This window comes from Callorhinus ursinus, unplaced genomic scaffold (genome assembly GCF_003265705.2).
Source record: "Callorhinus ursinus isolate GAN/ISIS: 27379988/994484 unplaced genomic scaffold, GSC_fseal_2.0 scaffold16, whole genome shotgun sequence".
Lineage (NCBI taxonomy): Eukaryota > Metazoa > Chordata > Mammalia > Carnivora > Otariidae > Callorhinus > Callorhinus ursinus.
The window spans coordinates 39,548,568-39,565,929 of NW_027397078.1; the positions used below are offsets into that span (position 1 = coordinate 39,548,568).

The 17,362-nt window shown below is 45.8% G+C and overlaps 1 protein-coding gene across 4 annotated transcripts in view; it reads right to left on the minus strand.

Annotated features, from left to right (window-relative positions):
• Nucleotides 1-17,362, minus strand: part of STS (steroid sulfatase) — a 156,123-nt gene that overhangs the window by 130,443 nt on the left and 8,318 nt on the right. The window contains exon 1 of one of the 4 annotated variants that reach the window (XM_073902144.1): nt 12,829-12,846. The exons of the other annotated variants lie outside the window; for them this stretch is intronic. The gene's annotated coding sequence lies outside the window, so the exon portion shown is untranslated. Of the gene's footprint in view, nt 1-12,828; nt 12,847-17,362 lie in introns of those variants that run through there. 4 annotated transcript variants of the gene reach the window in all.

Below are 17,362 nucleotides of genomic sequence, written 5' to 3' on the forward strand. Positions count from 1 at the left end.
AGAGATAAGTGATACCATAAAGTGAAACAATATTAGAATAGTTGGGATCCCAGAAGAAGAAGAAAGAGAGAGGGGGGCAGAAGCTACATTGGAGCAAATTATAGCAGAGAACGTCCCTAATTTGGGGAAGGAAACAGGCATCAAAATCCAGGAGGCACAGAGAACGACCCTCAAAATCAAAAACAGGTCAACACCCTGACATATAATAGTGAAACTTAACAAATCTCAGAGACAAAGAGAAAATCCTGAAAACAGCTTGGGACAAGGGGTCTGTAACCTACAAGCGTAGAAACATTAGATTGGCAGCAGACCTATCCACTGAGACCTGGCAGGCCAGACAGGACTGGCATGATATCTTCAGAGCACTAAATGAGAAAAATATGCAGACAAGAATCCAGCTAGACTGTCACTGAAAACAGAAGGAGAGAGAAAAAGCTTCCAGGACAAACAAAAACTAAAAGAATTTGCAAACACCAAACCAGCCCTACAAGAAATACTGAAAGGGGTCCTCTAAGCAAAAAGAGACCCCAAAAGTAACATAGACCAGAAAGGATCAGAGACAATATAGAGTAACAGTCACCTTACAGACAATACAATGGCACTAAATTCATATCTTTCAATAGTTACTCTGAATGTAAATGGAATAAATGCCCCAATCAAAAGACACAGGCTATCAGATTGGATAAAAAAACAAAGCCCATGGATATGCTGTCTGCAAGAGACTCATTTCAGACCCAAAGACACCTCCAGATTTAAAATGAGGCGCTAGAAAACCATTTATCATGCTAATGGACATCAAAAGAAAGCTGGGGTGGCAATTCTTATATCAGACAAATTAGATTTTAAACCAAAGACTGTAATAAGAGAGGAGGAAGGACACTATATCCTACTTAAAGGGTCTAAGAAGATCTAGCAATTGCAAATATTTATGCCCCTAACATTCATGCGAGTAGCCAATTATATATAATTTTAATAACAAAATCAAAGAAACACATTGATAATAATGCAATAATAGTAGGGGACTTTAACACCCCCCTCACTGCAAAGGACAGATCATCTAAGCAGAAGATCAACAAGGAAATAAAGGGCTTTGAATGACACACTGGACCAGATGAACTTCACAGATATATTTAGAACATTCCATCCCAAAGCAACAGAATACACATTCTTCTTGAGTGCACATGGAACATCCCCCAGAAGAGATCACATACTGGGTCACAAATACTAGTCTCAACCAGTACCAAAAGATTGGGACCATTCCCTGCATATTTCCTGACCACAATGCTTTGGAACTGGAACTCAATCACAAGAGAAAAGTTGGAAAAAAAATTCAAATACATGGAGGCTAAAGAACATCCTACTAAAGAATGAATGGGTCAACTAGGAAATTAAAGAAGAATTTAAAAAAAAGTTCATGGAAACAAATGAAAATAAAAACACAACTCCTCAAAACTTTTGGGATGCAGCAAAGGTGGGCCTAAGAGGGAAGTATATAGCAATACAAGCCTTTCTTAATAAACAAGAAAGGTCTCAAATACACAACCTAACCCTACACCTAAAGGAGCTAGAGAGAAAAACAGCAAATAAAGCCTAAACCTAGCAGAAGAGAAATAATAAATATTAGAGCAGAAATCAATGAAATAGAAACCAAAAAAAAAAAAAAACCCAACAAAAACAAAAAACCAAAACAAAACAGTAGAACAGATCAACAAAACTAGGAGCTGGTTCTTTGAAAGAATAATAAGACTGATAAAACCCCTGGCCAGACTTATTAAAAAGAAAAGAGAAATGACCCAAATAAACAAAATCATGAATCAAAGAGGAGAGATCACAACCAATGCCAAGGAAATACAAACAATTATAAGAACATATTATGAGCAACTATGCCAACAAATTAGACAATCTGGAAGAAATGGATGCATTCCAAGAGATGTATCAACTACCAAAACTGAACCATGAAGAAAGAGAAAACCCGAACAGACTCATAACCAGCAAGGAAATTGAAGTGGTAATCAAAAATCTCCCAACAAACAAGAGCCCAGGGCCAGATGGCTTCCCAGGGGAATTCTACCAAACATTTAAAGAAGAATAACACCTATTCTTCTGAAGCTGTTTCAAAAAACTGAAATGGAAGGAAAACTTCCAAACTCTTTTCACGAGGCCAGCATTACCGTGATCCCAAAGCCAGCCAAAGACCCCACTGAAAAGGAGAACTACAGACCGATATCCTTGATGGACATGGATGCCAAAATTCTCATCAAGATACTAGCCAATAGGATCCAACAGTACATTAAAAGGATTATTCACCATGACCTAGTGGGATTTATTCCTGGGCTGCAAGGTTGGTTCAACATCTGCAAAGCAATCAATGTTGTACAGTACATTGATAAAAGAAAGGACAAGAACCATATGATCCTCTCAATAGATGCAGACAAAGCATTTGACATAGACCAGCATCCTTTCTTAATCAAAACTCTTCACAGTGTAGCGATAGAGGGTACATACCTCAATATCATAAAAGCCATCTATGAAAAACCCACAGCGATTATCACTCTCAATGGGGAAAAACTGAGAGCTTTCCCCCTAAGGTCAGGAACACGGCAGGGATGTCCACTATCACACCTGCTATTCAACAGAGTACTAAAAGTCTAAGCCACAGCAATCAGACAACAAAAAGAAATCAAAGGCATCCGAATCAGCAGAGAAGTCAAACTCTCACTCTTTGCAGATGACATGATACTTTATGTGGAAAACCCAAAAGACTCCACCCCAAAACTGCTAGAACTCATACAGGAATTCAGCAAAGTGGCAGGATATAAAATTAACACACAGGAATCAGTTGCATTCCTATACACTAACAATGATACTGAAGAAAGAGAAGTTAAGGAGCCGATCCCATTTATAATTGCACCCAAAACCGTAAGATACCTAGGAGTGAATCTAACCAAAGAGGCAAAGGATCCGTACTCAGAAAACTAGAATTTTCATGAAAGAAATTGAGGAAGACACAAAGAAATGGAAAAACATTCCATGCTCATGGATTGCAAGAACAAATATTGCTAAAATATCTATGCTACCTACAGCAATCTATACATTCAATGCAATCCCTATCAAAATAGTATCAACTCTTTTTCACAGAGCTAGAACAAATAATCCTAAAATCTGTGTGGAACCATAAAACACCCTGAACAGCCAAAGGAATGTTAAAAAAGAAAACCAAAGCTGGTGGTATCACAATTCCGGACTTCAAGCTCTATTACAAAGTGTAATCATCAAGACAGTATGGTACTGGCATAAAAACAGACACACAGATCAGTGGAACAGAATAGAGAGCCCAGAAATGGACCCCCAACTCTATGGTCAACTCATCTTCGACAAAGCAGGAAAGAATGCCCAGTGGAAAAAAGACAGTCTCTTCAACAAACGATGTTGGGAAAATTGGACAGCCACCTGCAGAAGAATGAAACCGGACCATTTCCTTACAGCACACACAAGAAGAGACTCAAAATGGATGAAAGACCATAATGTGAGACAGAAATCCATCAAAATCCTTGAGGAGAAAACAGGCAGCAACCTCTTCGACCTCAGCCACAGCAACTTCTTCCTAGACACATCGCCAAAGGCAAGGGAAGCAAGGGCAAAAATGAACTATTAGAACTTCATCAAGATAAAAAGCTTTTGCACAGCAAAGGAAACAGTCCACAAAACCAAGAGACAACCGACAGAATGGGAGAAGATATTTGCAAATGACAAAGCAGATAAAGGGCTAGTATCCAAAAATCTATAAAGAACTTATCAAACTCAACACCCAAAGAACAAATAATCCAATCAAGAAATGGGCAGAAGACATGAACAGACATTTTTCCAAAGAAGACATCCAAATGGCCAACAGGCACATGAAAAAGTGCTCAACATCGCTCAGCATCAGGGAAATCCAAATCCAAACCTCAATGAGATACCACCTCACACCCGTCAGAATGGCTAAAATTAACAAGTCAGGAAACGACAGATGTTGGCGGGGATGCGGAGAAAGGGGAACCCTCCTACACTGTTGGTGGGAATGCAAGCTGGTGCAGCCACTCTGGAAAACAGTATGGAGGTTCCTCAAACAGTTGAAAATAGAGCTACCATACGATCCAGCAATTGCACTACTGGGTATTTACCCCAAAGATACAAATGTAGGGATCCGAAGGGGTACGTGCACCCCAATGTTTATAGCAGCAATGTCCACAATAGCGAAACTGTGGAAAGAGCCAAGATGTCCATCGACAGATGAATGGATAAAGAAGATGTGGTGTATATACACAATGGAATATTATGCAGCCATCAAAAAGGGAAATCCTGCCATTTGCAATGATGTGGATGGAACTATAGGGTTTTATGCTAAGCAAAATAAGTCAGTCAGAGAAAGACATGTATCATATGACCTCACGGATATGAGGAATTTGAGAAACAAGACACAGGATCATAGGGGAAAGGAGGGAAAAATGAAACAAGATGAAACCAGAGAGGGAGACAAACCATAAGAGACTCTTATCTCAGGAAACAAACTGAGGGTTGCTGGAGTGGTGGGGGGTGGGAGGGATGGGGTGGCTGGGTGATAGACATTGGGGAGGGTATGTGCTACGGTGAGCGCTGTGAATTGTGCAAGACTGATGAATCACAGACCTGTACCCCCGAAGCAAATAATACATGCTAACTGAATTTAAATTAAAAATAAAAAACGAGTAATAGTAAAAAGGAAAAAGTAAATAAAATAAGGAAACCCTAATTCTATGAATATAGTAACTAATGGTTGGCAGCACTGCAAGGAGATTAACGGAATAAACTGTTTGTAAAAAAATATAAAAAGGCCATGCAAAGTGATTCCTAATATCCTTAACATTTAATTTATCACAGATCGAAATAACGTTCACCTCCCCACCTTAGGTCACTGCTTGGACCAAGTTGAGATAATTATACTGACCAAGTATAATTTCATAAACAAGGTTCATTTGTTGTAAAAGATGCAAGCGTAAAACGTACGACTTTAGCGAAAAATCACAGGACTACAGTTTCCATTAGAAAATGTTTCGTGGCGGGCACGGTCAAAGGCAGCTGGGAACTTACGGAATTTCTGTACTTCTTTACAGAACGCCCCCAGGAGTCACCAGCATTGATCCCTGCAATGGATCCAACCAGGTACATAATTTAATACACAACATAATACAAATTAGGTACCACGTATATGCCACGTATCCCACTGTACCATGATAAGTTCCATGACCTAGTTAATGGCTGGGCAGTGGCCAGGAGCACTATTTGTGGAGGATAATTTGTAATTAGTCATTCAGCCACTTCTATGCCATCACGTCTAATAAAGTCCCTAATCTCCTAATTTGTCAGCTGGATGCAGTTGTATTGAGGGTGAGGGAACGGGCGTCCGAAGTGAGATGTACGTGAGTCAACACAAACCTAACAGCCCCTCAGCAAAGGGGAGCTTAAATATTCATAAGCCACGGCGCTCTGTCCACTTCAGACCCTCCAGTTCTGTCCCCAGACTGGGGCGGGGGTGACACATGGCAAGGGGAGGGCAGGACAGAGAAGCAAAGAAGCCAGGTGCCAAACGAAAGGCAGGTGACCCAGCTTGGAGAAATGGCCGGTGGGCAATGGGTCCCAGCTGACCCTGTGGCTCTTGGTTCCAGGACCCAGTGCAAGCTCAGGAGCAGCTTCAACTTTACCAACTCCCCGTCCCCGCGCTGTCCTGAAAGGCCAGCCCGCCACGGGATCGGGAATGGCCCCTCTGGATTTTCGAGTCTGGGAAGGGTGGTGCAAAGGTTGTGCCCAAGTGTGGGGTACCGGCGTGGGTCTGGACGGCCCACCTGGACGCCCCGGCCTGCATGAGGCCGCTCTGTCCCTTCCTGAGCTTGGAAGCATGAGACCCTGCCCATCAGCGGCCAGTTTCTGGGACTCCCTGTCCCATCCATGACACCTTGGCAGCTGACCTTCCTAATAAGCGGCAGGGCAGGCGGAAACAAGTCTCAGCAGTGCTCGTAATATATGCCGAGCGTTTGCCAATTGCTCTTTCACAGCTGAACGCATGCTTCCTCAACACAAGCTCGGACAGGAGATGTAATTCTGCCTCTCGGCGCTGCTCAGCCCAAGCAGACGAAACTCTCTAAGACGAGGACCTCAACACAGAACAGCTTTGAAAAAACTGCAGTGGAAACCGGCACGGGGGTTGCTCAAGGAGTTACACGGACCCACCGTACGACCCGGCGGTTCTGCTTCTGAGTGGACATGCACGGGGACTGAGAGCAGGGTCAGAAATGAACATGTGTACACCCATGGGTGAGCAACACTGTGCACAACAGCCGAGACCTGGAAACCACCCCACTGCCCGTCCACAGATCAACGGAGAGACAAAATACAATCTAGCCATAAAACAGAATATGGTTCAGCCACAGAAGGCAACAAAATACGGATACGCCCTACAGCACAGATGAACCCTGAACCGTGCCCGGTGAGAGAAGCCAGTCACCAAAGGCCACACAGCAGGTGATTCCGTTTCCACCGAATGTCCACAATCACCAAATGCGCAGGGACGGAAACAACATTTGTGGTCACCAAGGGCCAAGGGGAGGGGGGAATGGGGGTTCTGAGGAATGATTTACAAAGCCTGGAACTAGACAGGCAGTGCTTGAATGCACGCAGTGCCCCCGAGTTCCACTCGTTACGGTGGTTAGTGGTACCTTATGTGAATTTCACCCCAGTAAAAAAGCATTAAAGATATACTGAAGGTGAAGCCTACTGAAAAGAAAAACCACACCATCCCGCCTTCTGCTATCAATTCTGATCGCATGAATTTACATCTTCTTAAATTGAGACGTGCACAAGGGCCAAACCCCTGGTGTGAGTGGAGTGTGAGGGGAGGCAGGGCTCCAGGCTACAGCCGGTGGGGATGGCAGACTCCCTTCCTCCTCCCTGGCCGAGGGACATGAGCCTGTGTTCCAGTGGACATCCAGGGCGGGGTAACACCGGGGGTGCTCACATGACAACTCCTAATCAGTGAGAGAGCCCGTCCTGCTGCGTGGCCCCGTGGGGGGCGCGTAGGCTCCGGGGCTAACCCAGTACCAGGGTGGTGCCTGGCCTAATCAGGTGAGTCGCTGAAAACAGATTCCAAACAGGAGAGACGTAGTCCTGCAGGCCCTGATGAAAGACTCATGGTGTGAAATGCTTGCAGGGAGGGACAGTCCCTGGGCACCAAGGGCCTCAGGGGCTTCCTACAGTCACAGGAAACTAGATTTGCCAACACCTTGAATGAGCTTCTTGGAAGGGAATCCCAAGCTCCAGACGACAATGCAACCCTGGCCAACACTTTGATGCAACCTTGTAAGACCCTGAGCAGAGGACCCAGGTAAGCCACGTCGACGCCCCTGACCTACACCTGATATCGCAAGATAATCGGTGGGAGGTATTCTGAGCCAGGACTTTAGAGGTAACTTGCTATGCAGCAACAGAAAATAACTACTACAGTATCCACTTCCAAAAGTACACAAAATACGGACAACAACACCAGAGAATTTAACCAGGATGCAAAACCTGCTGTTTTCACATACAGTGGTCGGCCTCCATCGGCTGCCAGCAATGGCAGCTACGGCCCATGCCCCTAAGCCCTACAAAGACCAGCCCGAGATCCCGTAGCTTTTCCTCTGATTCTGTGACCTTCCCGCACTTGCAACTAGAAAATCCCTTTCTCTCCATAAAACAGAATAGAATTCTGCCACAAAGTGGAATGAAGTTCTGAGCTGTTACAACATGGAGGAACCTCGAAAATACGATGTGGAGGGGAAGAAGGCTGTCACAAAGGCCACACGGTGTATGGCTCCGTTTACAGGAAATGTCCTTGACAAGCAAATATACAGATGTTTGTGGTCGCCAAGGCCCGACGGCAAGGCGGACGGGCGGCTGGCGGAATGATTTAGAAAGTTCTAGGAATAGAATGAACTAAATGCCTCTGAACTCTATTCTTTTCAATGGTTATTGGTATGCCATGTGAATTTCACTGCAATTAAAAAAACAAAACAAAACATTGAAAAGAGATACCAAGGCTGAACTTTATGAGGTGGCTTTGAGTTTGTCACTCCCAACCTAAGACCTCCTGAGTCATGCACGCAGCTCTAGACACCTGCCACCATAACCTCCTCGATGAATGAACTTGTCCCTTGGACTAATTTGCAACCCAGAAGCTCCTGGAATCCACTTCATGGTGCTGATTATCGTGAGTCGGCCTCGTGATATGTGAATTATTTGATATGGCCCAGAATGCCCAGGAAGCAGATGGCTTCCGACACCCCTCTGGATGAGTCACACGTGTGGTGTGTGAGCATATGGTGGGGCAGAGAAGATCTTGACCCTAATGCATCTATAAAACGTGTTTTTTTTTAATCAAAATAAGTTTATTAAAAGTATGCAGAGAATGCTGCAAAGCTGAGCTGTCCCCAGGACGGTTTTTGGACTCTCTTAATGGGCACTGCTGTTTTCTACAGAACTGCATTCGTTGTATTATACCTCTTAACAATTCCAAGAAACAAATATTTATACCTTCCTGAGGTGGTGGATGTTAAAGAAACTTACTGTGGTGATCACTTTGCAATATGTATCAAATCATCACGATATGTATCAAATCATCACGCCCTATCTTCTAAACTCACAAGACATTGTACGTCAATTATAACTCAGTAAAACTTGGGCACATATGTATATCTATATTCCAGTTTTATTTAATGTCAAATATATATTGCAGTTTCACTGAGATATAATTGACATGTGATGCATTAAGTCTGAGGTGCACAACATAATGATCTATGTCCATATTGCCAAGTGATTGTCTTGGTATGTAACACATAGACACACATATGGAAGAACCCAATGACGATCAGTCATGCACTCTCTGTAACACACCCCGGAACAAACTTCTGGGGTGCAGCCTGCAGTCACTCATAGGAATAGTTCTGCAGCAAAACAGAAGGAGTATTTGCATTCCGTGGGATGAATAAACACTGTTCAACTCTACATCAGTTTTACGTTCACTGATGCAGAACTGCCAAAAATAAGCTACCCAAAAAACGTGGTTTCCAAGCCTTTTCTTTTCTTTGTTCTTGTTGGTTATGGACAAAGGGCTGTAGATCTGTAATGCAGAAGGGAGGACTTGGAAACGAGTCTTGGGGCACCTGGGTGGCTCAGTTGGCTAAGCTTCTGACTTTGGCTCAGGTCATGATCCCGGAGTCCTGGGAGATCAAGTCCCGCATCAGGCTCCCTGCTCAGCAGGGAGTCTGCTTCTCCCTTTGCCCCTCCCCACCAGTTACCCTCTCTCTCTCTCTCTCTCTTTCTCTGTCAAATAAATAAATAAAATCTTAAAAAAAAAAAAAAAAAAAGGAAAGGAGTTAGGACACCAGGCACTGGGGAGGCCCATCCAGGCTGAAAAGGATTCTGGCCAAGTCACCTGAACTTGTGTAAGCCCACCCTTCCCTTGCAACAAAAGGGGCAATCAGGGACACAGGAAACCTATGCCCGATAGTGATCCAGGTCAGGCCAGCTGGGACAACCTCCGGCACCACCAACAAGCTTCCTGGAACCCTGGCAAACAGTTGAGAAGAAGTGACGAGGCTGATCTCCACATCTCCAACTCAGCAACCCTACACCGGGGGCGGCTTTTGCTGCCCAGGAAACACTTGGAATGTCTGGAGACAATTTTGCACTGGAGCTGGCAGTGTGCTGGGGCATGTACTGGGTAGAGTCTAAACATCCTACTAAGGCTGAGAAACCCCGAGGCAGACAAATCACTTGTAACTGAGGCCATCCCAGCCCTGCGTCCGTCTCTGGACGAGATCTCCCCCGGTCCTGGAACCGCTCAGAGGAAACCCCTCCCCGCCCCCCCCCCCTTTCACCTCTGTGCTATCAGAGTGGAAAGTCAAAGGCGCTACAGTGAATTTGCCCCGTGTGAGTCTCTGCCCTGTAGTTCCTCCTCATAATAGGCACTTAATTATTATTGACATTGGCACCTGCAGTATTTACACGGGGTGTTTGTGTTCCCACTTGGACAACTCCAGAGGTAAGACTGGACTTCTGTTTCATCATCGCAAAATCTTTCATTACCTGAATCCCAAGGATGCTAGGTAAGGGCTTGTTGACTCAGCGACCAAGCTTTCCAGGGTTAACTTCCAAACGAGGCAGGAATTTTAATGAGAGGGCAAGATACAAACAAAACAGTAAACATGGAGAGTGGTCTGGAGAATGCGTCTTTGGATGTGTCCCCACAAACTTTTAATGTTTCCTTTAATCAGCCCTCTAAGGGACGCCTCACATTTACTGCTCACTTTTAAATGCAAACAGAAGGAAGGTGTTGTATCTTTTTTGTTTTTGTTTTTTTTCCCCATGCACGGAAAGCTTTTACGTTTCTGGATGCTGATATCATCAGTCGTTAGGTTATAATCTCATTACAAATGAATATGGGGCAATTTCTCAGTTGGTAAATATTAATGTCACTGTAGACACCAGTTCATAGGGATAATCTCTCAGGTACTATCATGTGTTTGTCGAGACAGAGTGCCTATCGTAAATGACCAGAAAATGGAATAATCTCTCGGTAAGCGTTTCACCGTTTTTAATAAGATCATCTCCAAAGACAATTCTTTTTATCACCCCTCCAATTCAATCCTCAAGGGTTAGCTCAGAGGATCGAATCCATGCATACTTGAGAAATGTCGAGGGGCGCCTGGGCGGCACCGCGGGTTGAACGTCCGACTCTCGATTTCGGCTCAGGTCATGGGATGGAGCCCGGTGTCAGGCTCGGCACTCAATGGGGAGTCCGCTGGAGACTCTCTCCCTCTGCCCCTCCCTCCGTCCCTCTCTCACAAATCAATAAATAAATCTTAAAAGAAAAATGTTGATACCCAGATAAGAAGCAAGCAAGCACTTGACATCATAATTAACTAGGATCATTCACTTGGATGACAGCATGGAGGGTTTATCTGGAAAGGACTGTACACATGCCTTAGCGTCTCTCTTTGCAAAAAAAAAAAAAATCATACATTCGGCTGGCTCATGGTTGCTGGATTATGTATGGCATGCATTACAAAGGTCACGCTCTCCCGGATGCTTATCTCCTATAAGCGATATACGTTTTCAGGACAAAGAGCGGTCAATTTCTGAGCCATATAACATTCCTTGCCTAACCCTGCTCCTTTGTAAAGACGGCCTACACAGCCCAACACAATCTCCAACGCTGGAGTGATGAAACCCTGCAGCCTAGAGCGAAACCAACACAACTCGGTAAGCCACAAATCTACTAACTGGGATCACTTGTGTTCTGCTTCAAGGGGTTCAAGACAGATCTTGTATCTGTACACTTAAAATGAAAAATAAATATTTCAAAAATTTTATTTTTTAATTTTTTAAAGATTTATTTATTTATTTTTAAAGATTTTATTTATTTATTTATTTATTTATTTATTTATTTATTTATTTGACAGAGCGAGAATGAGAAAGAGAGAGCGAGCACGGGAGAGGGTCAGAGGGAGAAGCAGACTCCCCGCTGAGCAGGGAGCCCGATGCGGGACTCGATCCCGGGACTCCAGGATCATGACCTGAGCCGAAGGCAGTCGCTTAACCAGCTGAGCCACCCAGGCGCCCAAGATTTATTTATTTATTGAAAGAGAGAGAGAGAGAGAGACACAGCCTTCACAGCAGAGGGAGAGGGAGAAGCAGGCTCCCCGCCGAGCAGGGAGCCCGATGTGGGACTCGATCCCAGGACCCTGGGATCATGACCTGAGCTAAAAGCAGATGCTTAACTCATGGAGCCACCCAGGCACCCCAAATATTTCAAAAAAATTTTGTAAAAAGCTTAAGCAAAGAGAACTGCTATGAATTCTGTCTCAAATTTACTCTTTAAGAAAGCACTGAGTCGTAAGCTTAGGATAACACCAATGTTTCCTGGCATACACTTGATGGCAGATGCACCTTACTTACATCCATTCTATCTAACTCGGAAGCACTGGTTCCAATATTTTTTTTTTAAAGATTTTATTTATTTATTTGACAGAGAGAGACACAGCGAGAGAGGGAACCCAAGCAGGGGGAGCGGGGGAGGGAGAAGCAGGCTTCCCGCGGAGCGGGGAGCCCGAGGTGGGGCTCGATCCCAGGACACCCTGGGACCATGACCTGAGCCGAAGGCAGACGTTTAACGGCTGAGCCACCCAGGCGCCCCTGGTTCTAATATTTTGATACACATTAAAGTTAATTCAATTTTTCTTCCGAGTAGGCTACGGCACAAAAATGCAGATCTTTATTTGCTCATTCCCTATTGGGTTTCTTGCCTCTGGGCTCTCTCCTTCTTTGTATCAAGCCTGTGTTTTCAAACTACCACTTTAATCTGGAAAGAAAGAGTATTTTGCAATTGCTTTCTCCTCCCAAAAAGACCTCCCTCCCTGCTCTATTTCAGGGCAAAGGAACAAATGAAAACAGACGAATTCTTGTAGGTGGTTCCACAGGTTTTTAAAAAATGTCACACAACAGGTAGGAATGTACATACTTTCATTATTCCCCCAGAAGATCCCTGAAAATGCTATCTCCCGTAGTAGCTAAGACTTAGCTCGGCCACTTCTTTAATGAACTCTCCCCCCTGCATGCTGTTTAAGGATTCCAGAAAGGGGCAGAAAAAGAAACTCTCAGATTTCGTTTGAAGCAGGAACGTTAGGCTAACTATTCCCCGGTAGCCGTTTGCCGGACATCACTTAGCTCGATATCTCAGCAGCAGAAAAACAACAGCCAAAAATTAATCCAACTCACCCGTTCCTGCGGGGCTTTCCGACAGGGTGCTCGCTAGGAGACTCGACGATACCCTTCCTCCAAGGATCTCACACAGCTTTTCAAAGAACCATGCTGGACGGCACCCAGCCCAAAGCTCCGGGGGTGTGAATAATGATGAGACAGCCCGGCCGGGTTCCACTGACCATCCTCGGCCACACAGTCATCACGGGGTGGTTGGCGAATCCATCATAAAAAAGTTATTTAACTGCTTGTACGTGTGCACTTGGTCCTTCCTCACACCTTACATGGTTTACTTCTAAATCAGAGGGAAGATGCACTTCCTGAACAGAGCACATTAATCACAAGGTAGCTATCATTTTGTTAAAGACGTGTATCAGTTTTGAACGCCTGACTGCAAACTCTGTTCACCTGTCGGCGTGCTCAGGTGGGGAAAACAAGACAAAACCAAACCCCGGACGTGCACTGAGCGTTTGCTGTGCTGATGTGCTGTACCCCAGCACCAAGGCTGGGGGACGCGGCTGAGGGTGCTGATGGCTGGGGAGACGTTCTGCATACTCTGTGGATAGCCTGCTGCGCGGAAGTCCTATCAGCCTGTCTGTTAGGTGACTTACACCTACCTACCCGGCACACGGGGCCCCGAGGAATTCATTCTCCTTGTCAACACCGAGGGCTAGGCGGTGAGCAAGGTCACCACGGAGCTCCGTGGGTGGCAAGAACGCAGCTTGCCATCCACCTCGATGACATGCGCAGGGAGTCTCTGCTCCCACGTCCCGGGGGGGAATCACACCCCAGGAAAAAAGAACAACAAAAAACGTCCAGGGTTTTTCTCTTTCATACTTCCCCTCACGTCATTCACTGTGTTTCATTTAGGAGAAGAAGACAGAGGTAAAGCCACGCTCTGCATCTTTGTTTTCATTATTCCACGTCTATAAATAAAACATTACTCATTTTTAATGATTTTGTGTGCCTCCGGGTCCTGGTAGGGACTCAAATAATTAATACATAATGTAGCGGGTGCTAACGTATTTCCCATTCTTAACAGCAACCCCAGATGGTAGTGCACCGAAACCTGAAGAGATATTTTATCCTGAATGACCAGGAGCCAGATGTCATACAAGGTGACGTCTGGTCTCCTGCGGTCTCTATAAAACTTCTGTGTTGGAGAGAAGTTTTTATAAGCTTGTGGTCCAAACTCTAGCATGCCCCAGGATGCTTCCAGCCGCCGGACGCCATAAAGCTCAGAATGCGATGTCGAGGGAAACAGCGAAACACTACCCGTTTGATGCCCGGCTGAGTCACCCCCAGCAAAAGCATGGTTTCGGTGGTCCCGGAGGGGTGCGTGCGGAGAGCTGCTTCTGGCTTTCTCATTCACGGCCCAGCCCATCCTCAGTTGCTGCCACGGTCCCAGGGCTTGGAGCGGGCAAGGAAAGATGGGGCCTAAGGCGCACAAGGGTCTCCTCCCAACAGTCCTGCTGAGAGATGGCTTCAGGCACACTGGAGACAGACCCTCCCCCTGAAGGGTATCTTCACGGGTTCTTGACAGCCTTGCAGGGGACTCTTGCCCACCCACAAGCTGGTGTACCTTCTCTATTGGAGCCCCCCCACCTTCCTCACCCTCGGAAGATGTCTTACCGAGCAGGACTTCAAAGGGCTGCAAGCCTTCCCCTGGGCTGTTCCCGTCTAGTCACTGAGGTGGTCGGGTTGTGTATCTTTGCTGCCGCGAGTGAGCCCCTATCAGGGCCTGGAGCCTCTCACTCGGGATCAGGTGCCAGCCCCCTGTGCCCAGAGACCCACAGTCAGATCTCATCCTCTGTAAGGAGTCTCGCCAAATGCTTCTCACGGGGCCGGGGTACAGACAGGAGCGCAGCACCCTCGGGGCACGGGCAGGATGCCAGTGCCAAAGAAACCCTTTCACAAGCCCCTCCCGTCTCCTTCTGCACCCCTGCTAGAGGGCCACCGAACCCATGGGGACCTGCGCTACCGACATCAGAGATTCCCCTCCTCCCCACTTTATTTCTTTGCCCTTCTCCCGACGCTTTCAACCTCGTTCCTTACTACGATAAATATCCCCCCAGAATGATTTACCTTAGAAAGTACAAGGAGGACTTGAAGGCAGATGGATACGAATTCCGTTCTCACCCTGGTACTGGCTTTTGCTGAGTGACCCCAGAAAAGCACTTAACCTCTCTGAGCACCAGGCCTCTTTTCCGCGGGGCAGGCAGAATACTATGTTCTAGGGAAGTATCTCGATTAGGGACAACCGCCCAGGGCACAATGCCTGGCACCTAAACAGACCCTTGTTGTTGGAAAACTTTAGTTTACGGAAGTGAAAATGTTTCACTTGATGGAAGTATGTAAACCACTCTGCTTTGGGGTCATGAAAAGAGGAGGCTTTGTTTTATTAATTCACGTAGGTACTTAAGGAAGTTGCTCAGTGCTGAACCTAGCTGCTGCTGTCTGACGGCCCTCCAATGGAGCTGACCACCAGAGGCATCACACGGGAACCCTCAAGCCAAAACCAGGTAATGCCTTCTCACTCTGGACTCTACAGAGGAAGAGCCCGGTGGAGACACTGCTGCTGGAAAATTCTCGACTCCCACAGAACTAGGGCGCAATGCAGTCATTCAGGGATTAGCAAGCAAAGACTCATTCTCCAAGACCGAACCTAAAGACCAAGGCTTGGTCATTAGGGCCTTGAATCAAGGAACAAGCATCTCAATGCAAATCAGGCAACTGGACCAGCAACACGGCGCTCACAGAAGGGTTCTTGTCTTAGCCACATGGGGAGGAGAGGGCGTGGAGCCCCAGACTCCACTATGCAGTCTTGCTGTTGTATGAGCGACAGCGACCCCGCACTACCTGCGTGGGGCTCTCTGTACATCCAGGATGAACCTGGCTGCTCTCCAGCAAGCCACCCACCACCTTTGTAAGGCCCAGAAATGCTAAACCATCTCTCATCTTGAGACCCTCCCTGGTGATCACAATGAATGTTCCCGGGCAGCAAAGAAACGCACGTGGGGAAAGCCCCCCCCCCACGCAATCCCTACGTAACAAAGAAGGCAGATGGAAATCCCTGAGTTGTTTCCCGGTAGCTGCTTTTGGTCATTTATGGTTTTCAACTACCATGCACTTCTCATTGTTCAGGAACATTGTGCGCGGATCACGCCCTGCTCTTTGACATAATGCATTCTGGGGTGTGAAGCTTTATCATTAAACCGATATGAATTCCTGGTGTATCGCCTTCCCTTAAATGGCACTGTAGTCCACTCCTGGAGGAAGGACTCTTAGGAACTGATTGCATCTGAGGTTCGACCAGAGGAGCTGAAATGGCCCTGGGGAACCGACTTCAAATACGTGCTTTTTAAATGTTATCCCTTGCACGTTAAAGATAGTGGCAGCCGACAAACATATTCAATAGAAGTGTGCCCACAAAAGAACACATTATGGTACCTGTCTGATCCACCCATTTCACTTAAACTACTATACAACGCTCAGATCTGTGCAATTATACGTATGCATATACGGACACATGTTATATAAAGAAAACTTTCCTCTGAAGGTTCTTAAGGGCACAAACACATCCATTTACATATATGATGCACGTGTACATGTTAATCAGTCTGTCGAAATGATATGTAATGACTTCCATTCATAGGTTTTTGAAGACCACAAACACGTTATTTGTAAGAATATATGACATAAATATGTGTATATGGAAAATAAACAGAATTCAACTTTATATATATTTCTTCAAGTTTCTTAAAAACACATACAACGAGGGGCATCTGGCCGGCTCAGTCAGTAGAACACGCAACTCTTGATCTCGGGGTTGTGAGTTCAAGCCCCATGCTGGGCACAGAGATTACTTAAGAAAACAAAAGAAAACACCCCCCTCCACACACAGACACACACAGACACACACACACACACACACACACACACACACACGCCTAGATTATCTACATACACAACATAAATGCGCATGTCTGTATGACACACACATCCCCTTGCTCTTCAGATCCTTGAAATCTTCACTGTTCTCATCCCGTACAATTCACTATGTAGATTTACTCTGCGGTCTCAACGTGTTAGGTGTCACAAAGACGAGTTCAGATCCCAAAGTCATACTCAACGACGGCTTCCGGTCACAGTCAGACACTGCTGAGGCTGCTGAAGGGGTTCCAAGCAAGCTTCCCCAAAATTGATCATCTTGACACACGGATCACTTTGAGCTGAAGACAGTTATGATCCTGTGGGCTCAAGGGAAATTTTGGCCCATCCCTTAACTACCTAGAAGAACCTAAATGGGGGAATCTTACCAGAATGAGAGTTATTATCAGAGATAAGTCTTATCTGAGTGACCCACCCATGTGGCAGGGCAAACATCTAATTACCAAACATATTCTTATTGCCCTGTGAACTGCCCTCCTCCCCTGGGAGGCCCCCATCCCATTCCTTAGGTCGGGATGGCACACATATATCTCATTTTACCTTTCTGACTTGGAACCTCTTATGTATGTGGGGTTCTTGTACCGATGAAATTACATTTGAT